The sequence below is a fragment of the Lithobates pipiens genome, unplaced genomic scaffold (assembly GCF_037356315.1).
Source record: "Lithobates pipiens isolate NorthernLeopardFrog02 unplaced genomic scaffold, aLitPip1_a1.2 Scaffold_13, whole genome shotgun sequence".
Taxonomy (NCBI): domain Eukaryota; kingdom Metazoa; phylum Chordata; class Amphibia; order Anura; family Ranidae; genus Lithobates; species Lithobates pipiens.
The window spans coordinates 415,793,248-415,806,683 of NW_027507718.1; positions in this window are offsets into that span (position 1 = coordinate 415,793,248).

Sequence of the window (13,436 nt, forward strand, 5' to 3'; positions counted from 1 at the left end):
TTTATAGCACTAGGTACCCCCATATACTACCCAATAATGGTTTTAACCCCCTGATTGCCCCTAGTTAACCCTTTCACCAGCGATCACCGTATAAGTGTCACTGGTGATACTGGTTAGCCAGTTAGTTATTTAGGTTCCCCGTCAGGTTTTTATATAGCGCCAGGGATCCCCATATACTACCTAATAAAAATTTGAACCCCCTGATTGCCCCTAGTTAACCCTTTCACCAGTGATCACCGTATAAGTGTTACGGGTGACTCTGGTTAGTTTGCTTTTTATAGCATCAGGGCACCCGCCATTTATTACCCAATAAAGGTTTAACCCCCTGATCACCCGGCGGGTGATATCAATTAGGTTTTAGGGTCAGGGTCTGCGTCGCCCCAGGCAGCGCTAGGTTAGTGCCAGTACCGCTAACACCCACACGCAAAGCATACACCTCCCGTAGTGGTATAGTATCTGAACTGATCAATATCTGATCTGATCAGATCTATACTAGCGTCCCCAGCAGTTTAAGGTTCCAAAAAAATGCATTGTTAGCAGGATCAGCCCAGATACCTGCTAGCACCTGCGTTTTGCCCCTCCGCCCAGCCCACCCAAGTGCAGTATCGATCGATCACTGTCACTTACAAAACACTAAACACATAACTGCAGCAATCGCAGAGTCAGGCCTGATCCCTGCGATTGCTAACAGTTTTTTTGGTAGCGTTTTATATTTAAATCCGGAAGGCAGTGCTTGGTTTTCGGGGGCCCGTACACGGCAAGGCTCCCAAAAAGTCCCCCACATGTGGTATCCCCGTACTCGGGAGAAGCAGCAGAATTTATTTTGGGGTGTAATTTGACTTATGCCCATAGCATGTGTGAGCAATATATCATTTAGTGACAACTTTGTGCAAAAAAAAATAAAAATTGTAATATTCCTGCAACTTGTGGCAAAATATAAAATATTTCATGGACTCAGCATGCCTCTCAGTAAATAGCTTGGGGTGTCTACTTTCCAAAATGGGGTCATTTGGGGGGTTTTGTGTTATTTTGGCATTTTATGGCCTTCGAAACTGTGATAGGTAGTGAGGAGTGAAATCAAAAATTTGCACCCTTAGAAACCCTGAAGGCAGTGATTGGTTTTCGGGGTGCCGTACGCGGCTAGACTCCCAAAAAGTCTCAGATATGTGGTATCCCCGTACTCAGGAGAAGCAGCAAAATAATGAGGAAGGCAGCTTTGAAGAAACTGCTTGAGTTGTAATACCAGTGTACCCCAGGGCAGACATCAACTATGTCAAGACAAAAAAATCAAACCTGAGGAGTATTTTTAAAAGGTAGCTCAACAAGGTCTTGGACTCACAAAGATCTGCAGCATCAGCAGATGACATATATGTTCCTAGGCTGTGGTATCACCACAGCCTGTGATTTTTGACTGACCAGACAGCTGAGGCCACTGCTCCTGAGGTACATCCAGGTCCTGCTGCACAGGAAGAAGATGTGGAGGAGTCCAGCTTGACCCAGGTACAGCATTGTTGAACATATTTGTATCCAAAAATACAATGATAATAACTAGATGTTATTGTTAAAATATTTCTGCCTTAAAGTGGTTTCCATATCAATAGACAGTAGTGACCAAAAATGATTGGAACAAGAATTAAAAATGCTGGGATCAGAATGATAGTCTTTTCTATTTGTCCACATTCAATTTTCAACAGTGGGGAGATCAAAATTGTGTGTGATTGATGACCAAACCCTAAAAAAGTTATTAATTATGTCCCATTTTCATACACAGGAAAGTGCCATTATGGAGGAGCCAGCGGTCAGCAGCCAGACGGAGTCCCAGATCCCTCCCCTATGCCCTCCCACTAAAAGGGCCAGGAAGAGCAGGAATCTGGACGAGGCCACAGCTGCCTTCCTCAGCTAGGCCACTACTGCCATCTGGACAGACCCAGATGAAGCTAAGGGATTCGCCGTGGTGACGGCCAATAAATTAAGGGAGATGGACAATGAGCAAAGGAGCAGGCGTGAGGAACTCATCCTGCTGCTCCTCAACAAGGGGGTGAGGGGCCAAATTTCTGAAAACACACACCTGTGTGATTTTGTGGCCCCGCATCCACCACCTCCACAGTCACCTCACTCACAACAGCCACCCCACCCACCACAGAAGCATGGCGGCCAATGGCAATACCAGCCACAAAACCCCCAACAAGGCCACTGGATTATGTTTTTTTGGAATAATGATTTAATGTGTTATATTTTCTATATTTTTGTATGCATAGAATGCACTTTTTGGTTAAGTTCTTTGTATTTGGATGACATAGATCTTAAAAACTACGGGATAATTGTGTTGTGGTAACTTGCCCAAAAAAATAAAACAACAAACATAATTATATTATTCTTGATATCACTAGAAAAAAATGCCTTTGAAAATAGGTTTGCCATAACTCCATCAGTATCACCAGCAAAGCAGCTTCATTATTATCCCATTAAAGAAGAAGAGAATGTGTTCTGCATTTCGACAATTCATAATTTGCCAACAGTCTGTCATCACACAATCCCCTGCCAACAATCGGCTCGTGTGTACGAGGCTTCAGATTTTTTGCAGTATTGCTAAAATAGCTAACTGGTATTGAATGGGGATGTATATAAGTACAAGGGCTTACTAATGTATAAAATGATATTAATAAAATTCACTGTATAAGTCAATAAGTCAATATTGTATGTGGTATCTCTTTCCTTAGCCTACCTCTTTAGTTTTAATTGCTTGTGAGTGTGAATCTATGATCCAGTTTACAGGTTTGATTACAGTTTTTTTAGTACTATGGCTGTTGTTTGGCCTCTGGGGTTACAGTCCCTTATTTCATGGCTGTCTGTGTTGCAACATTGACATTTAATCAACATTTTTCCTTAGGTAAAATGGCTGTGGATTGGCCTCTAGTGCTTGGGCTCCTGCAGTATGGCCGCGATTCCTGGAAATAAGGCTAAATTGCGGTTGTATACATAGAAGGAGAGATCCAACCCCCTCTTTTTTACTATGATTAAGTCATAAGCCATGTGACGAAATGCATCAGTAGGTGGGGCCACATGATGTCAGTACACCCGGAAGTGCGATTTTGGACATTTTTTTTAAATGTACACGGATGCCCATCAATAAGGAAGCCATGGCTTTTTACGATTAAAGTACCCATGTGAATTATCGGGTGCTCTGGATGTTACAAGTGCACTTTGTGAGTATTTTTAAACCATTTAATACATTGTAATGTTCTTTTGATACTGCTTTTTTATTTATATCTTTTTGCACATATGCATGATTAGACAATTTGTACTGATACCAATATTGGGTTGTTTATATTTTATTTGTTGATATAAGTTTATGCACAGCACTAGTAGTTATATTTTATGCACATTACTAGTAACTTTATTTCGTCTTTTATTCTGGTTAGAGTTATGGTTGCACTTTACTTAATGAGAATTTGAACACACTGTAGTGATTTAGCTGCACCAATTTATATTCTTTAAACATAAGCGTGGAGGTTTCTTTTTGTTAAACCCCCGAGAAACATGTTGAGTAATCCTCATTACTTCATCAGAGCATTAGCAAAGCTACAGTATCTCACAAAAGTGAGTAGACCCCCCACATTTTTGTAAATATTTTATTCTATTTTTTCATTTGACAACACAGAAGAAATTACACTTTGCCGCAATGTAAAGTAGTGAGTGCACAGCTTGTATAACAATGTAAATTTGCTGTCCCCTCAAAATAACTCAACACACAGTCATTAATGTCTACACCACTGGCAACAAAAGTGAGTACACCCCTACGTCCAAATTGGGTCCAAAGTGTGAACATTTTGTGTAGCCACCATTATTTTCCATAACTGCCTTAACTCTCTTGGGCATGAAGTTCACCAGCTTCACAGGTTGCCACTGGAGTCCTCTTCCATTCCTCCATGATGACATCACGGAGCTGGTGGATGTTAGCGACCTTGCGCTCCTCCACCATCTCTTTGAGGATGCCCCACAGATGATCAATGGGGTTTAGGAGACATGCTTGGCCAGTCCATCGCCTTTACCCTCAGCTTCTTTAGCAAGGCAGTGGTCGTCTTGGAGTTGTGTTTGGGGTCATAATCATGTTGGAATATTGCCCTGTGGCCCAGTCTCCAAAGGTAGGGAATCATCCTCTGCTTCAGTATGTCACAATACATGTTGGCATTCATGGTTCCTTCAATGAACTGTAGCTCCCCAATGCCAGCAGCACACATGAAGCCCCAGATCATGACATCCCCACCACCAAGCTTGACTGTAGGCAAGACAAACTTGTCTTTGTACTCCTCACCTGGTTGTTGCCACACATGCTTGACACCATCTGAACCAAATAAGTTTTTCTTGGTCTTATCAGACCACAGGACATGATTGCAGTAATCCATGTCCTTAGTCTGTATGTCTTCAGCAAACAGTTTGCTGCTTTCTTGTGCATCAGCTTTAGAAGAGGATTTCTTCTGGGATGACAGCTATGCAGACCAATTTGATGCAGTGTGTGGCATATGGTCTGAGTACTGACAGGCTGACCCCCCACCCCTTCAACCTCTGCAGCAATGCTGGCAGCACTCATATGCCTATTTCCCAAAGACAAATTCTGGATCTGAGGCTGAGCACGTGCACTCAACTTCTTTGGTTGACCAGCACATGGCTGTGTGCTGAGTTATGTTGAGGGGACAGCAAATTTACACTGTTATACAAGCTGTACACTCCCTACTTTACATTATAGAAAAGTTTCATTTCTTCAGTGTTGTCGCATAAAAAGAGAGAATAAAATATTTACAAAAATGTGAGGGGTGTACTCACTTTTGGGACATACTGTATATATGAGGATTAAGTTATATAAACTCTAAGCCCTTGTACACACGGTCGGACATTCAGACGGAAAATGTCCGATCGGACCGTGTTGTCAGATAATCCGACTGTGTGTGGGCTCCATTGGACTGTTTCCGTCGGAATGTCCAACGGACAAAGTTTTAGAGCTGGGCTATAAAACTTTCCGATAACATCATCCGATCAGACTTTGTCTGATTGTGTATAGAGAATTCCGATCAGACAAAGTGCCATGCATGCTCAGATCAAATTCCTAGACCAAAGCTATTGGCTACTAGCCTGAACGTAGTCCCGTCGTAACGAAATAACGTCATCACGTTAGGTACGATCGGATTTTCCGACACCTTTGTCCGACCGCGTGTATGCAACACAAGTTTCGGACAAAAGCCGATGGATTTTGTTGTCGGAATGTCCGACCGTGTGTACAAGGGCTAAGACCTGGGCAATATTGCTAAAATAGCTAACTGGTATTGGATGTGGATGTATATAAGTACAAGGGCTTACTAACGTATAAAATATTGCTACTGTAAAAAATAAAAAAACATATTTTTTTAAATTATATTAATAAAAGATACATATACAGTATGTTTTTACCATATAAGTCAATAATGGATGTGGTACCTCTTTTTTTAGCCCCCCTCTTTAGATTTAAATGCCTATGAGTGTGAATCTATGATCCAGTTTACAGGCTTGATTTTTTAAAAGCAAAGCCCAGCAGTGATGCCCAAATAAGATGCAAGTAATACATGTGCACAGTAATGCACAAACAAAAAAGAAAAATACAGTGTCATGAATGCCCTCTTTTAAATCATACTCTTTTTTTTTTTTTTAAATAAAATTTTTATTGAACAAAGGCATACAACAAGTTGTACAAAAGTTGCAGGCTAATGCTTTTCTCATTGAAACAGAAAGAAAATAAAGAAAGAAAATGAATGAAAACAATCAGGCAGATTAGGGTTTGATAATAACTAAACAATTCGTATGGAACAAAAAGGAGGATTCACCAATCCCCCAATAAGGGAGAAGGGGAAGCCTCCCCTGGATGGATCTGGTGGTTAGAAGATAACCAGGTGTGCAATATATAAACAATTTATAAGGTAACACAGAGTGAAGGTGCTATGCAGTACATAGGGGGGGGGGGGGGGCTCGTTCCTTGGGGGTGAGTTTTGAAGACATATATAAGTCCCATCTATTGTGGAAGCGAAGTTTGGCTTTGGTGTGCAGAAAACTAGTGTTTAATTTGTCCCGAAAGAGGAGGTGCATGAGTTCTCTGTCCACTTGTGGGACAGATGGTTTGTTAGTGGAAGTCCAGTTGGCCAGGATGTTTCTTCTGGCGAGTAAAAAACAAAGCAAGGCCCATTCCTTGCCCAAAGGTGTGGAGGTAGCTGACCATGGGAGCAGTTTGGGGTCCCAATGACCAAAGATAAGGAGTAGTGGATCCTTGGGGATTTTCAAGAGTGTTATCTTGAAGATAAACGCCAAAATTTCATCCCAGAATGAGGAGATCACCAGGCAGGACCAGTAACGATGGATAAGGGAAGGTCTCGGGTGCTGGCAGAGAGGACACAGAGAGACCGCCGGTTGACCTGAAGGTGAGGAGTTTAGAAAAGGTATGTGCGCTCGATGCACAATTTTTAGTTGGGTTTCCCTCCAAGTTTCATTTGGGACCAACTTGTAGACCGATTGTAGTCCTTGTAGGATCTTGTCCACAGTATCGACACCTGGAAAGTCCTTAGCCCAGTTGGAGACCGAGGAAAATTCCAAAGAGGGTGTAGTATTCAGCAATAGAGGTTTGTAGATATCCGATATACCGTAAGAATCTTTATGGAGGAGTACATCAATGAACGAGGATTGGAATCTGGTATGTTCTGCTCTGCACGTTTTCTGCATGAAACTGAGGCATTGACCATAATGCAGATGAGTCCGGCAAAGAGAACTTGACGGCTAACTGGCGGAAAGAAAGTGGTCGACCAGAGTCCGGGTCACACAACGAAAAAAAAGAGTCGAGGCCTTGTTGACGCCATGTATCAAAGGGTTGGCGGTCCAACCCCGGGGTAAAGTTCGGGTTGCCCTGTAACGGTAAATGTCTAGATATGTAGGGAGACAACTTAAGGCTCTTCCGTATTTCTCTCCAGGCAATGGCCGTGTCTCGTAGTAAAAGGTTGTGTTGCATTGGCGGAGCCAGTTGTTTCCAATTGCAGTGGAGAAGTGCAGCTAGGGAATATGGATGGGTCATTTCGGCTTCCAGTGAATAGTTGGAGCAGCGGGATTTTTGGGATATCCAATCCAAACCTACCCTTAAAAGACATGCTAAATTGTACATTCTGAGATTGGGAAGACTAATACCCCCTTCGCTCCTGGGAAGGTGCAGTTTAGAGAAGGCAATGCGGGGTCTCTTACCTCGCCACAAGAATTTAGAGATTGAGGAGTTTAAAAGTTTAACATCCTTATGCCTGAGAAGTAAAGGTATCGTCTGAAGGGGATACAGAAGGCGTGCAAAACTAACCATTTTTACCAGGTGGCACCTTCCCAAGAGCGAAAGAGGCAGATCCATCCAGTTATCCAATTCCTGCATAAGTTTAGTAAAGAGGGGGGGGTAGTTCAAGTGATAAAGAGATGAGGGGAGCTTCCCTATTTTAATGCCCAAGTACGTGATATGGGTGTTAGCTACCTTGAAAATAGAGTGATTCGCCCATGACGGAGGTGGAAGGGAACCCAAAGGGAGTATTTCGCTCTTGGAGTAATTTATACGCAATCCCGAGCACTGCCTGAATCGGTCAAATAAGGATTTGATCGTGGGCATGTCTGAGGAAGGGTCGGCAGAAAATATCAAAACGTCGTCAGCGAAAAGGGAGGTTCGTAGTTCATGTGACCCGACTCTGATTCCGTGTAGCGGTGCGTTATATGTCAAATGTCTGGATAACGGCTCTAAAGCTAGATTAAAGAGGAGTGGGGACAGGGGGCAGCCCTGTCGGGTCCCCTTGTGTAGCCGGAACTCGTCAGACAGAAGGCCGGCGGCCACCAGTCTGGCTGCAGGGGAGGTGTACATGGAGCTGATCAGGTGTAGAAAAGGTCCAGTGAAGCCCATATCTCCCAGTACCATGGAAAGCCATTCAAAATTAACATTATCGAATGCCTTTTCGGCGTCCAGAGTAATAATGGCTAAATCGCTGGTTGGATGACATCTAGCATATTCTAATGCCATCATCACCTTCCTGATATTGATAGTTGCCGTTCTGCCCTTGACAAAGCCTGATTGAGCGGAATGAATCAGGGAGGGGATGATGTCAGCCAGCCTATTAGCTACTATTTTAGAAAGAATTTTGACGTCAAGATTAAGGAGCGAGATGGGTCTATACGACCCAGGCTCCTGCGGGTCTTTACCCTTTTTTTCTAATAGCTTAATAATTGCTTGGTTACCTGACGGGAGATAGGGGCCACCAGACCATATATGTTGGTAGACAGCAGCCAGAGTTGGAGTTAGAAGAGTATTCAAGGATTTATAGAACTCGCCTGATAGACCATCCGGGCCTGGGGCTTTGGAGGAAGCTAACGCACGGATCGTGGCAGATATCTCTGAGTGGGAAATGGGGGCGTTTAACGAGGCAAGTTGAGAGGGAGATATTCTAGTCAGGCGCGTACCGTCAAGAAAATCGCGAGCAGTGGGTCGATCGATGGGGTCCGCCGCATACAGGGAGGTATAAAAGCGGAGCATTGCCGCATTAATGCCCTTTGGAGTAGACAGGACCGTGCCGTCGGGATCGCCCAGCGACGATATAACCGTGGGGCGGTAGGGTCCCTTACACAGTCTGGCAAGGAGCTTGCCAGCTTTGTTGCCAAATTTATGTAGCGTTGCATCGAAGTGGGCTCTTTTAGTATTTTCCAAGGTTTCAGCCCAAGAGTCGAATGACTGCTTGGCCGAGTGCCAGGCTGCACGATTTTCAGGGGAGTTTGAGTTAGAGAGTGCCCGCTGGGCCAGGTGCAGTCTGGAACTGGAAGCTTTGTATTGGGACTGAGCGTGTTTCTTGAGAGAGGAGGCATACGAGATAATGCGTCCCCTAAGGAACGCCTTACCTGCATCCCAGAACAGGTGTGGGTCGTCAACATGTATTGCGTTTGTTTGCGAGTATGATGCCCATTCTTTCAACATGTAAGCTTGAAAGTCTGCATTGTGCTGTAGGAAGGAGGGGAAGCGCCAAAGTTTGGGATTGGGGTGTATGCCGGGGGTTTCTAGGGTCACTGATATCGGAGCATGGTCAGATATGGCTATGTCATGGATTTCCGCCGTCGGAAGGAAAGGGATTAAATCGTCAGATCCAAAAAAATAGTCAATCCTAGAGAAGACATTGTGTGGATAGGAATAAAAGGAAAATTCCCGGTCGGTCGGGTGGTGTAGTCGCCAGATGTCATGAAGGTGGAGGGATTCCATAGTCAGCGCCAGGGTCGTGGGAGTGGTGACAGTTGAGCAAAGTATGGGGCGGGGGGGGGGGGATTTGTCGTCTGCCGGGTGAGCAACAGAATTGAAGTCACCCCCTACCAGATGTGGGAGGTGTGGGAAGCGCAAAAGCCAACTGGTCAGCGTGCCATAGAAGGATTTTGTGGGACTATTAGGAGCATAGACATTTGTAATGGCAAGTTACTTGGTCCCTATGAGGGCCCTAATAGTGAGGAGTCTGCCCTGTTGATCTGTATCTATAGATAGGATCTTACAAGGGAGATTCTTATTGATAAGAATAAGAACCCCTGCTTTCCGACCCACAGCTTCGGCGCCCGCCACCTCACCTACCCAGAGCTTCCTCATCCGGACAAAGTCCGATGAAGATAGGTGGGTTTCCTGTAGCAGTGCTACGTCAGTCTTGAGTCTCTTGAGGTGGCGCAGTACCTTCATGCGTTTGTTGGGGGAACGGAGCCCTTTAACATTCCACGATACTACTCGTAGCATGGTGAATCGTTAAGTGCAGTAGTGGCGGGGACAAATAATACCATGTGTTCGGGAGGACCCGGGGCATAAAACAGCAGGAGCTTCGCTCCAGAGAAGGCCAGGAGGAACTTTGGCAGAAATACATCAAGGGGGGATAAATTAGGTACAAGTGCAGCTGCATAAGAAGGTGGAAGGAAGGGACGGGATAGGGAGTGGCAAACAGGCCAAACAAAGTAACTCACTGAGAACTTCACTTTTTTCCGCATGGGGGTCACTGTGTAGATCAACTCCCAGAACCAGGCCATCGAACTGATATAAGTACGGCTGCCCTAGAGAAGGAATATGACACGCCGTCACCCCAGGCAGGGGTCAGAACGAAATGAGATGGTCCGCACAGAAGACCCCACACGGGGAACCAGTGATTGTAACCTGAAAAAAAAACAGCTGAGAGGATAAACACAAATATGCAAAGAGGAGGAATACAATAGAATAAATGCAGTTCTGATAATACAATAGACAAAACCATCTATAAGCCGAGGGCTCATGGGTTGTAGTGAAGACATATGAGCAGATAGTTCAGCGCCCAGTGCCAGTCACGGCCCTGGGCAGATAATACCTTATGAGTGCGCTCCGCGCGCGGACGGTCCAGGAAGGGAGTAGAACAAAACAGGAGCCACTTCTACCAGGCGAAAGCGGGTGGTAGGTAAGGCTGTGTCCCTAAAAAGAAGGGAAAACAAAAAGAGAAAACACGGTCCAAGTGTTCATCAACGTGCATTTAAAGCGTGAGGAGTAGGACCTGAGGCCCTGAAGCGCTTGGGGGAGTCCTTCCGTGGGCTCCTCTGGTCAAGAGCTCTATTGACAGGGGCTGCCTTGGGAGCCGGGCTCAGTGGAGGACCCGATCGTAGCGATTTCAGGAAACGCGATGCATCATCGGGGTCTTGAAAAGAGAGTTGTTCTCCGTTGGGTGCTTTGATCCGTAGGATTGCCGGAAATGCAAGAGTGAATTTCAACTGCCGTTGGAATAGTTCCGTACAGATATGTTGAAAGGCCTTCCTCTTCTTAGAGACATCTACTGAATAGTCAGCAAAAATCAGGACTTTGACTCCATCGATTTGAAGCGATCTGGACTGACGATATTGCTGTAAAATGGAGGCTTTGTCTGCGTAATTTAGATATTTAGCAATGATCGGGCGTGGGGACTTGCGGTCTGAGTTTGGCGCCCCCACACGATGTGCTCGTTCCACGACGAAGGGTCCCCCCAGGCCCAGAGCCTCCGGGATGCGGTTAGCGCACAAGTCCGATAAGGCAGAGTGATGAAGCGACTCTGGAATACCAACAAAACGCAGGTTGCTCCTCCTGGACCTATTTTCAAGGTCATCGAGTTTTTCCAGAATAAATTTGTTGGTTCTGTCCTGGGCTTGTTCTAGGGACTGCGTTTGATATAATTCCTCCTCCAATGTAGAGATGCGACTTTCAGCCTCATTAAGTCTGGATGCGTGTTCCCCAAGTTGGGCCTGAATTTTATGCATGCCCTGGGCGACAGCTTTCTCAACAGAGGCCGCTATCATAGGGGAGAGGAGAGCGGCAACAGCTTGCGCCAGAAGTTCAGTCTGTGGGTCTTGCAGCAGTGGGGATGATAAAGCATGTTGCATGGCCACAGGTGCTACAGGCCCAGGTGCTTGCGTGGAGGCAGGTGGATGCATGGGAGGGGGTGCTTTGGAGGCCGTCTGGCCTTGTGCTGGGTCTCCTACCTCCATCGCTGGTGGCTGCTCCTCTGGGTAGGCCGCGCTGGCCGGAGTGGGGGCCGAAGCGGCGTAGGCCGAAGCCGGGGCCTCGATTTGCGGCGCGGCCTGCCGCGCGGTGGCGGCCGCGTACGAACGCGGCCCGGTTTTCTCAACGAACCGGTCCATCGTGGAGCCGGTATCGTGGGGAGGATGGCTGGCCGGTGCAGCGGGCGAATACGCCTGATTTAAGGCAGATTTAACGGCCGGTCTGCGGGAGCTGTGTGACAGGACAGCTACTCCATACGGCGCCGGAACCGGAAGTGTAAATCATACTCTTTGTGGTAGGATTCTTGTCCCCCCCCTCCTGTCATAGCTCATCACATGCATGTATACACAGTTAAAACATTTTTTGGGTACACAGTCCTTCCTCGACTTTCTGACACAACTTTATACAGTTTCATGCAAACCAATGAATATACACTCATTGGTATTTTTTACCAAAGAAATGTAGCAGAATACATTTTGGCCAAAATTCATGAAGAGATTTGATTTGTTTTCATTTTTTATGGATATGTTTTATAGAAAGTAAAAAATATTGTTTTTTTTTTTCAAAATTATTATATTATTATTATTAAAATATTAATTGTATATAATAAAAAATTAAACTCGCAGAGGTGATCAAATACCACCAAAATACATTTTTCTTTGTGTGAAATAAATTATAGAAATTTAGTTTGGGTACAGTATTGCATGACCGTGCAATTGTCAGTTAAAATAGCACAGTGGCCGAACAGAAAAAAAATGGCCACTTTCAGAACTGAAGTGGTTAATTTCTACTAAGGTCTAAATACCTAGTAACCTCTGGTCTCCATCCATTGTTCCCCTTTAATTATCAACTCCCCCCTCCCCCCAATTCTTTTTCTTCTTTTCTCTTATTTCTAGTGTTCCTTCTGCTATCTTAACTGTATACTTCACCAGATAGCTGGTTTTACTGCATTGTCTGATAACGCAGGTATCATACCCCAGTTGAATATTATGTAGCTGCTGGGTTTCCCATCTGATGCATACCGTTTATTTTACAACTGATACTTTTTTAACATAGCCTACTGGCTCTTGATAACCTGAAGGTTGTGATACTATACCAGCTATCTATGTATTGTTACCATTGTTTAACACTTCTTTTTGTTCAATATTGTATTTCAATTATCATATCTGGGCTCTGGGTATGAGTTTGGATGCATCTGTCACAATGACACGATTTGTACTTATACCGCGAGTTGTATTGTCTGCAAACACTTAATAAAAGTGAATAAACTTAATTCCTTCAAAAAGAAAAATACAACAAAAAAGCAAAGATTCCAAGATATCTGCTATCCATGAATTGGTGTAGGTCAAATACAAGTTTTCCTGATCTAGTTTCCTCAACTCTAATGACATCCAGTAGCTAAATTTATCAGTTGAATCAATTACTCTTTTGGAAAGTAATCCAAATATCATTACGGGGTCATGAAGGATTGTTTCCTACAGCGAGTATAACTTGTTAGCAGCCTGACTAGAGTTTTTTTCTTTTTCCTTCTAAATCAACATTATTATAATTAGATTGATAGATTTCTGCTACTCTCTGTCTATCTACTATATAAGTGCTAAAGCTGAATTTTAGAGGAATGCGGTAATAAAGGAATAGGACAATAGCAGAAAATGTGTAGAAACACATTTGGGTCGCAGAAAGCAAGCAGCTCCAAAATGTGAAAAAAACTGCTCAGTGGGAATTACAAGGAGGATAGCTCCCTTTTCTGATGCCATTAAAGTGGTATTAGCCCTCATTCACATTGACTGTGGATTTGAAATTGTGCAACTTCATCTAAAATCACACTATTTCAAAGCCGCATGTTCACGCACAGATGTCTATGCAAGTCACACCCAAAATTGACAAAAGTAGT